This window comes from Dendropsophus ebraccatus, chromosome 3, assembly GCF_027789765.1.
Source record: "Dendropsophus ebraccatus isolate aDenEbr1 chromosome 3, aDenEbr1.pat, whole genome shotgun sequence".
Taxonomy (NCBI): Eukaryota; Metazoa; Chordata; class Amphibia; order Anura; family Hylidae; genus Dendropsophus; species Dendropsophus ebraccatus.
The window spans coordinates 86,599,014-86,609,201 of NC_091456.1; the positions used below are offsets into that span (position 1 = coordinate 86,599,014).

The following is a 10,188-nucleotide window of genomic DNA, read 5'->3' on the forward strand; positions in this document are numbered from 1 at the left end:
CAAGTTGGGTTTTATTAGATTGGATGATTGGCTGGCTGATTGATTTTTAACACTTTTACAACAATATGCTTTAACAAATATGTCTCTCTGTAATATTCCCAGTATTGTAGCTACTATAATGTGGCTGCTTTATTGAAATATGTTAAGATTCGATTCACGAATATTAACAAATTTGACACAAAATTTGACACAAAATTTCCGGCTGCTTCGCTCATCTCTACTTTTCAAACCTTAGTGTTAGTATACCCGGGGTGGGCATACCTCTCCTAGCCACCGTGACTAGTTGATACCCCTAACACCTAGCCTGCTGCTCACAAAACCTAGCAACCCCAGGTTACTGCACTCTGCGGTTACCTGGAAGGGGCAGTCATCACAGGTACACTTTACGGCTGTGGCTTGTCCTATACTGTTGCTATCTACCTACTGCTTTCACCTGGCACAGTAATGCTGTACAGATCACTTTACAGCAGCCTCCTCCTATTAGCACAGACAGAACAGGAAGTCTCAGTTTAGTTTTAGCCCCACTGGTTATGATGAAAGAGTTCATGATTATTTTATAATTAGAAAATGTACCTAGCGCTGCCTGGGTATAAAGTGTCAGTGTGTTCAGCAGCCAGAGCAGCAGCATGCTGTATTTTATTTCTCAGTGTCTCATGTTCCTGAGGTGTTCCAGCAGCCCTAGCAGCAGTATGGCACATTTGATCAGCTTGCTGCCTGGCCTGAGTTTCCTGAGGTGTTTCAGAAGCACGAGCAGTAGCATGATGCATTTGATCAACTTGCATTCATGACTGTTGAGGAGTCTGCTGAGTCTTCGAGTTTGGTGAGGAGTCTCTGCAGCTTGTGATGCAGTTTTCCTCAAGACCTTGGTTTAACTTAGCAGGTCCAAAAGATGCCACAGAAGTCAGTAAGATCAGCTGCAGGTTGCCACCCCTCTCTGTTATTAATGACATCTATAGTAAGTGCCCAAAGAGCAGAACCTAGAACGGGAGATGTTTTCACTGTATTGTGTGAGTATTGTAAGGGCCCTATTACACAGGCCAATTATCGTGCAGAAAATCGTTATATCATTCAAATTTAAACAATCATTCAGTTATAAACGCATCATCTTATAGGACCTAAAAGGAAAATAAGGCAGCTGCCCCTAGCAACCAACCCTTTAAAAATGAAAGTAGTAATCCTATTACTTCCCAACTATCATTATTGTTTGTGTCTGTGTGGAGGGGTGTGTGGTCACACACTGACATCAGTCAGGTAAAATCTGATGTCCAGAACATTCTACCATTTATTTTTATTGGTCTGTTTTCCCCCACCCCTCTCCTAGTGAGCTCCCAACAGGCCTGGCTGTCATGACCTGGCTAAGGCAGATTATGGGGAGAGGGAGCTTAGACCTAACACCCAACATTACCCTCCCACCTTAACAATTCCCTTTACCCCAATAACGGACACCATGCTGAATACTGGCCACAGCAGCCTCTTTATTAAATAGAAAACATAAAATTAATCTGTAAACGTTTTGTTATCATAACAACTTTATGATTGCATTTGTAAACATATAACATAGCAACAATATGGGGAGATGACTGATAGCCCAACCAAGCAGTACAAGTGTAAACTATAATCCCCAGTCGCACCGTGCCGGTTCGGGGATGGCAAATATGCCATGTACTGCTGTCCCCCTGGTTCCTATGGAACCTCAGAATAACTGCTTAAGCGGTAACCACCTGCACCGAATCCAAAACCGCATTCCAGATAACAAAACAGGGGTTCACTTTAAATGGGCCCCCAAACCAACTCACTCAGGGCCATCCGTGACCACCCCTCCGCGGGCTGCCGCGACACTGAGCAGGAACAAGCCACCACTCCACCGCCCAGGCAAAAGCAATAGGGCGGACGGGCTGTCTCGGGTCCGGACGCAGAAGACTGAGGTAAGCCCTCCCCCCCAGCCTATTTCTACCCCCCAGCTAAACCATTCCCCCCCACGCTCCTAACATTACCCCCATTGGCTCTTACATAGAGCAACAAACTCCCTGAATGGCTGCTGCTCCCTAGGCACAGCCACCATGCTTGCAGCCAGGTCCCTAACTTAACCCCTTCCTCCCCACCCTGTCATGTACGGGCTGCAATATACTGCGCCCGTTTCGCCCTCCCTTATTTGTGATTGTGATTCTTTGGATCTGCACATTCATGTCTCTATAGCTTTGACTGAGCACTGAGCAGTCTTTCAACAGGCATTTTTGTGAGCAACCGAGCAGCCCACAGTACTTGCTTGAGTATTGAGTACTTTTGAGCAGCCTAATACTCAAGCGAATACTATACTTAATAGAGCGTGCTCGTTTATTTCTAGTCATAGTGACTATTTAAAGCAATAGGCTGTCTGTGTAATACAGGACCATTTCTAAAGTGGAACATTTTTTGCAACCATTTTCCTCTTATGCCAAGAAATGAGGATTCTGAACAAAGGCTCCACCTTTATTACTTCAGTATTCCAAAATAGTGTAAATAATGCCTCTTAAAATTATGAAATCAATACCTTATGCTAACACCCCCATTTTCTTTTCTTTTAGCCAGGGGCGGAACAAGCGCCATAGCGGCTGCTACGGGACCCACCACATCAGGGCCTGAGCTGACATTACCTGCATCACCCGGCGGCCGAACGTGCCTCCCGGGTGCTGCAAATGGCCTCAGAACTGGCCTCGGAACCATGTAATATAAGGTTAGGACAGTGGCGGATTATAATGTGGGCGGTTTGGGCGGCCGCCCGGGGCCTGAGGCTCCGGGGGGGCCCATGCCACGCCGCCCACATTATAATGCCGCCCGGGAGGCCCCCTTCCCCCCGCCACTGCACTCTTGTGACCGCAAGCATTGTTTCGCTTGCGGTCACAAGAGTCTCCGGCTGATGCGCGTCTGCCGGGGGTGTCCCGTCCTCTCCCCGGCAGCGCGCGCATCACACAGCTCCCTGTACGCCTGGGGCCCTGACTTCCGGTACTGACACTCTCTGTACCGGAAGTCAGGGCCCAGGCGGCACTAGGAGTTGTGTGATGCGCCCGCTGCCGGGGAGAGGACGGGACACCCCCGGCAGCCGCGCTCAGCCGGAGACTGCAGAAGGAGAGAAGATTGACGGCGGAACGGACGGCCCATCCGGGACCATCTATAAGGGGGGGCAGAGGGGGATCACCTATAAGGGGGGAAAGAGGGGGACCATCTATAAGGGGGGAAAGAGGGGGGCCATCTATAAGGGGGGGCAGAGGGGGATCACCTATAAGGGGGGAAAGAGGGGGACCATCTATAAGGGGGGAAAGAAGGGGACCATCTATAAGCTGGGCCAGAGGGGGACCATCTATAAGGGGGGGCAGAGGGGGATCACCTATAAGGGGGGAAAGAGGGGGACCATCTATAAGGGGGGAAAGAAGGGGACCATCTATAAGGGGGGGCAGAGGGGGATCACCTATAAGGGGGGAAAGAGGGGGACCATCTATAAGGGGGGAAAGAGGGGGACCATCTATAAGGGGGGAAAGAGGGGGACCATCTATAGAGGGGGGAAAGAGGGACCATCTATAAGGGGGGAAAGAGGGGGACCATCTATAAGGGGGGAAAGAGGGGGACCATCTATAAGGGGGGAAAGAGGGGGACCATCTATAGAGGGGGGGGAAGAGGGACCATCTATAAGGGGGGAAAGAGGGGGACCATCTATAAGGGGCGAAAGAGGGGGACCATCTATAAGGGGGGAAAGAGGGGGACCATCTATAAGGGGGGGGAAGAGGGAGACCATCTATAAAGTGGGACCATCTCCTATAGGATTAGCAGCCTCCTTTCCTGACATCCTCTGTGCTGCTGGGACCTCCCCTATAGATCAGCACCCTCCTCTCCTGACATCCTCTGTGCTGCTGGGCGCTGCGACCTCCCCTATAAGACCAGCACCCTCTTCTCCTGACATCCTCTGTGCTGCTGGGACCTCCCCTATAGATCAGCACCCTCCTCTCCTGACATCCTCTGTGCTGCTGGGACCTCCCCTAGAGATCAGCACCCTCCTTTCCTGACATCCTCTGTGCTGCTCGGACCTCCCCTATAGATCAGCCCCCTCCTCTCCTGACATCCTCTGTGCTGCTGTGACCTCCCCTATAGACCAGCACCCTCCTCTCCTGACATCCTCTGTGCTGCTGTGACCTCTCCTATAAGATCAGCACCCTCCTCTCCTGACATCCTCTGTGCGGTGGGAACCTGCGACCTCCCCTATAAGATCAGCACCCTCCTCCCCTGACATCCTCTGTGCTGCTGTGACCTTGGGGGGGGGCAACATCAGGGGACCAGGTGAGGTGGCAATATGTTTATTGGGGGCAACAGCGGGGGAACAAGTGGCAATATGTTTATTGGGGGCAGTGGAGGTGGGGTGGGCAATGCTTACTGGGGGTAGCAGCAAGGGACCAAACATTATGTTTATTGGGGCCAGCCGGCAGGGGAGGCAGGCAATGTTTATTGGGGACAGCATTGGGGGGGGCAGTAGTGGATTATAATGTGGGCGAATTGACTGGGGGGGGGGCCCAGGTTGGGTGGACAGCCCGGGGCCCAGGGTACTTTTAATCCGCCACTGGGTTAGGACTATACTTGATGGCATAGTTGTCGGTGGGTGGGAGGTCCAGCCATTTCTAGGTATGCCCCTGCTTTTAGTACTATTGGCAGATTTGGCATATATATATATATTATATACATTTTTATCTGTTTATATATTTTGATTACTTTTTATTTATTTAGGATTTTTATTAAACACTAATACAAATACCATCTGTTTATTTACTTGGCTGTTAAATAGTTTATTGTATAATCCCTGTTAATCTTAGCACTATGAATATAAAAGAAATAAAGGAATAAATTAGATGTCGCATGCAGCAGGACATCTGTTTTTGCCATAGTAATTAAACAATGTGCTACTTCCATGAATTCCAGCATAACTACTCTTGCCAATGGTTGGTATTTTCTTATGGGATGGGTTGGCACTGCTTTGTAGATAAGCTGTTTGGCTTTGTTTAAACATAGCATTATTAAATTTGTTCTGGGTGTTCCTGGTGAGTTGGACGGAAGTAATGTTATATTTGTTGCACTTTATATTTCTATTGATTAAGAAAGAAGATTACATTGTTCTACAGAAGGTTAGGAGTGCTGGTCTTATATAGCAGCTGACATATTCCTGCCCGAATCTCACAGAACTTTATCTAAATAGCGTGGAAGAAGAAAATAGTTTTTCTTTGTTAGCTCAACAACAGTCTTATATTTAGTCAGTCATTTAAAATGAACCACACCGAAAACAATTCCCACGGTACACTTCCTTTCTCTTTTGCAAACATTCTACTTCCAACAGATGATACTTACTATCTCATATAAAATAAGCTTTCAATTGATATGACACCATGTTATCTCTTATCAGACAAGCACATATGGATAGCAATTACAGGGGAATCTCCATGTCATCTAATCATGGTTTGCCCTTATCTCTATATGGCTTAGTTCACACAGGCCAGTGTAGGCTATGTTTGGGTCATATCAAGAATAAATTGTACAACAGCTGCTTTATAACACTCTTTTTATACAATATACAACCTCCGATTATATGTAGTGTATAAATACCTTGCAATTATAAATGTCTCAGCAAATAGGCTTATTCCTTCAATTATATGTCTTGTACCAAGTCCTTATGTTTTCTCAGGATCTCTGCAGTCCATGAATGGGAATCCTCATGTATTTATTATAGCGGATGAGGTTTATCCTTGTAATTAGATTAATACATATATATGAGTTATTTTAAGAGAATAAGTAAGAGAGAAAGTTTTCATAACTGCAATGAAACTTACCCATGACCAAAACAACTTTTCAGCCTCTGGAAGAAAACAATAAAGGTTCTCATTCACTGCCTATAAGCAGAGGTCTTACAAGTCATGAATTACTACTTAATACTACAAATTTGTACAACTATATTTATTGAAAGCTATATTAAATTAAATCCTAACACCCAGGGCGCTATGTCCACATTTGCAGATCTGAAACAGAGGTTTAAAGCGACTCTGTACCCACAATCTGACCCCCCCAAAACACTTGTACCTTCGGATAGCTGCTTTTAATCCAAGATCTGTCCTGCGGTCCGTTCCGCAGGTGATGCAGTTATTGTCATAAAAAAGTTCTTTTAAAATTGCAGCCCCGTGCCCTACAGGCGTATATGTGCCCTAACTTTGCACCACCCCCTCCTCCCCACCCTCTTCATCATTAGGAATGCCACTGGATCATTTACTTCTGTTTAAACATTGTACAGGTGTCTTAATGTTCCAGCCCATGTGCTGTGGTAACACAGGTGGGGAATAGGAAGCAATCTGCCTGGAGCATTCCTAATGATGAAGAGGGTGGGGAGGAGGGACGGAGGGGGTGGTGCAAAGTTAGGGCACAGATACTCCCGTAGGGCACTGAGCTGCAATTTAAAAATAACTTTTTTATGACAATAACTGCATCACCTGCCAAACCGACCGCAGGACAGATCTTGGATTAAAAGCAGCTATCTGAAGGTACAAGTGGTTTGGGGAGGTCAGATTGTGGGTACAGAGTCGCTTTAACCTCCCCCAGGCTGCCTCCCCCAGGAAACCTGTATCCACTCTATATACAGCCTTTTATCCATGAAAGATTGCCCAGTTAAAAAATTGTTTGTCAAATGGCAAGCTCAAGGACTTCCAAATTAAGGACACCCCTCCTCCCCATTCATTATTTTTATGTCCATACTCAATTATGGTCGGTTTTTGCATATTGTGTGTGCAGTGATGGCTAGTTCCCCATAGACTTTAATGGAGCCTTATTACATTAAAAATGCTGTATTTTTCACTCAAAATTACGGACATATTTTGGTATCATTTTACTGTGTGTAAACATAGTCTTGGGTGATTTTGAGCATGTTTATTTCTTTAACACAGACAGGGGTTATGTGCATTAAAGGAGAAGTCTGGCAAAATTTTTATTAAAGTATTGTATTGCGCCCCAAAAGTTATACAAATTACCAATATACACTTATTACGGGAAATGCACATAATGTGTTTATTTCCCTGCACTTACTACTGCATCAAGGCTTCACTTCCTGGATAAAATGGTGATGTCACGACCCGACTCCCAGAGCTGTGCGGGCTGTGGCTGCTGGAGAGGATGATGGCAGAGGGATGCTCAGTGTCCCTCCAGTGCCCTGTGTCCCTCAGTGCCCCTCTGCCATCATCTTCTCCAGCAGCCACAGCCCGCACAGCTCTGGGAGTCAGGTTGTGGCATCACCATTTTATCCAGGAAGTTGAGGCTATATTCATGCTACATAAAAGTATAGTCGTTGCCATCGGCAACAACGGCCGTACTTTATGCAGTGTTGAACATTGCCTATTCCTCTATGGGATCCCGGCCGGAGCGAATACACATATTATACGCTCCGGCAGGGCCGGACTGGGACCGAAAAGCAGCCCTGGCACACAATACCTACCAGCCCACAAAATTTGCTGATATTCACACAGTAGTGTATCAAAATAAGGATGATTTCACATAAGCGTGTTATTTGCATATTTAAGCCAGACTGGGACAGGCTGTCCACAATATGGGCTTGAAAAAATATGCAAGTAACATGTAGAAGTTAGACTTAGAGAATACATAAGGGTGCTGCAGGGGTTAACAACTCACCTGCCCTGATGCAGCAAAGTGTCACAGATGTCGCTGTCCTGATAGTGATCCTTAGGAATGATACTTTCTGCCTCTGACACTGCTGACAATATATAACACAGGCCTTCACCTCTAGTCACTGAGCTGAGGGGGCACCAGCCACACAGGACCACCACAGGTGAATGAGGCAGCCGCAGTCAGCCTGAATAGAAAGGTAACTGGTCAGCCGACCACACAACAAGGCATCATACATAGACACCCACATAACACACAGCATACATAGACACCCACATACACACAGCATACATAGACACCCACATACACACAGCATACATAGACACCCACATACACACAGCATACATAGACACACAAGTACACACAGCACACGTACAAACACAGTACCACACATACAAACAGTACCACACATAGACACACTCATACACGCAGCACATGTAGACACATAGCACCACACATAGACACACACATACACAGCACACATAGACACACACATACACAGCACACATAGACACACAGCACCACACATAGACACACACATACACAGCACACATAGACACACACATACACAAAAATGTCAGGTATTACTGTATTTAAATTAACTTTTGACACATAACACAGATGTTAAATAAAAAATAAAAAAAAGTAAGATGTCCTAAAATAAAAATCGGATCAGCTCCTTTTATAATGCAGACGTTCTGGTGACCATAATGTTTACAGGCTGTGAGCCATGATACCATGCAGGTCATGTGATCACTGTGATTGGTTGCAGTGTACATGATATCATCACACTGCCTGCATCCCTTGCTGGCCACAGACATAAATCAGCCTGCAGCTACACAGGATAGTGGGGTGCTGCCTGCTATCTACTTTATTACTGGAAAGCAGCGGCTGTCCACAGATCTGGGCATGAAGCTCAGGAATCACAGAGTGGGGGTGCAACAGAATATGGATGGTTGGAGCATTTATGTGCCACCCAGACAGCCCACATGTACATATACATGTACACACATAAGCATACATCTTGTCATACTAACACACAAATAGTCACATGACATAGATATACAACTACACACATACATGTCATACATATACAAACACATGGTAATTACATGCTATCTATATGCCTCTATAGTGCTAAAACACAACTAGACACATGACTACACAACTAGATACACAACAGATGTGCACACATGGCACATGCAGATACACAAATTACACAGATACAGACACATGCAGATTACATTTATACATGTATAGTACTAACCCTGACACAGACAGACACATGACAGATGTGCACACACACATATCACACAGATATTCACACACAAACAGGCACATTACACAGATATTCACACACACACACACACACACACACACACTTACTTTTTATACAGGTGTAGAAACTCCAGGTGTGCACTTGTCTCCATCTTTTCTCCCTCTGCTCAGGGCCATGCAGCCTGCAGCCCTTCCCCCTCTGCACCCGACTGCAGAGCTGTATAGAGGAGGGGGCAGACATCACTCCGGGGGGAGGGGATCAGGACAGAGAAGAGGGGGGCCACTGCTGATCTTCCTGCCTGTCACTTGCACGTTTATTAACTGTGGAGGGGACACAGCTCACTGGATGGTCTGTGGTGTGTCCAGCCTGGGAGCTGCTAAGAAGGGGAGGCCATCCATATAGAGTGCAGAGGGGGACAGAAGTGCAGTTTGGGTGCAGGCCCGGGCCCTGATAACTGCTCTGACCTGATGGTGGCTCTGAACGGCACCAGCACACACACTCACAAGCTGAGATGAGGCCCTCAGTCCAGTGGAGGCCCCTCAGCACAGACGATTGGCAGTGGGTGGCCCTGTGGGTGCCTGTTAGCTTGTCAGTGACATCTTTGACAGGAAGTGTCTGGCAGCTGCCGGGGCCTCCTCAGTCCAGCAGGGGGCCTCAGCAGAGACGACTAGTGGTGTGACCGAGTAACTACCTGCTAGTTTTTAATAAAGGAATATTTAATTATTCACCCCAGGCGGCCCCCACGAACTGGCACTCTGGCAGCCCAGCGGGCATATGCCAGATCTGCCAGATTGTCAATCCGGGCCTGCGCTCCGGCCAGGATCCCGTGCGGCACCGCAAATAACTGACATTTTGCAAATAACTGTCAGTTTTTTGCAGCTGCAATTCAATGGCCATAGGAAACCCTGTCAGTTCACACAATGAAGCGAGCGGCTCCGGCCGCTTGCTTTATTGTGTGCTGTGGGAGGTTTTGATGCGGGTGCGCGCTGCTGCACCTGCATCAGAACCCTGCGGCTGGAAAGATCATCCGGCAGGTGCTTAAGGATGATCCAGGCAGAGACCGGCTGTTCTGTTAGTGGACTTCACCACTAATCCGGAAGAGGCTCTCATGACAGGTGCACCTTAAATGATTAACAAAACTATATAGGGCACAGAGACCCTACATATATACAGTAGGTGTCAGCTTCAACTGTGTTTCTTGTTGTACTGTGAAAACATCTCATGTCAGCTTG

The 10,188-nt window shown here is 46.9% G+C and overlaps 1 long non-coding RNA gene across 1 annotated transcript; it reads right to left on the reverse strand.

Moving 5' to 3' along the window:
* Window positions 1-5,598: 5,598 nt before the first annotated feature.
* On the reverse strand, window positions 5,599-9,777 carry LOC138787172 (uncharacterized). Its single transcript, XR_011362318.1, has 3 exons — window positions 9,064-9,777; window positions 7,684-7,864; window positions 5,599-5,758 (listed from the first exon to the last, which is right to left on the reverse strand). It is a non-coding gene; the product is annotated as an uncharacterized lncRNA (long non-coding RNA).
* Between the last annotated feature and the right edge of the window lie 411 nt (window positions 9,778-10,188).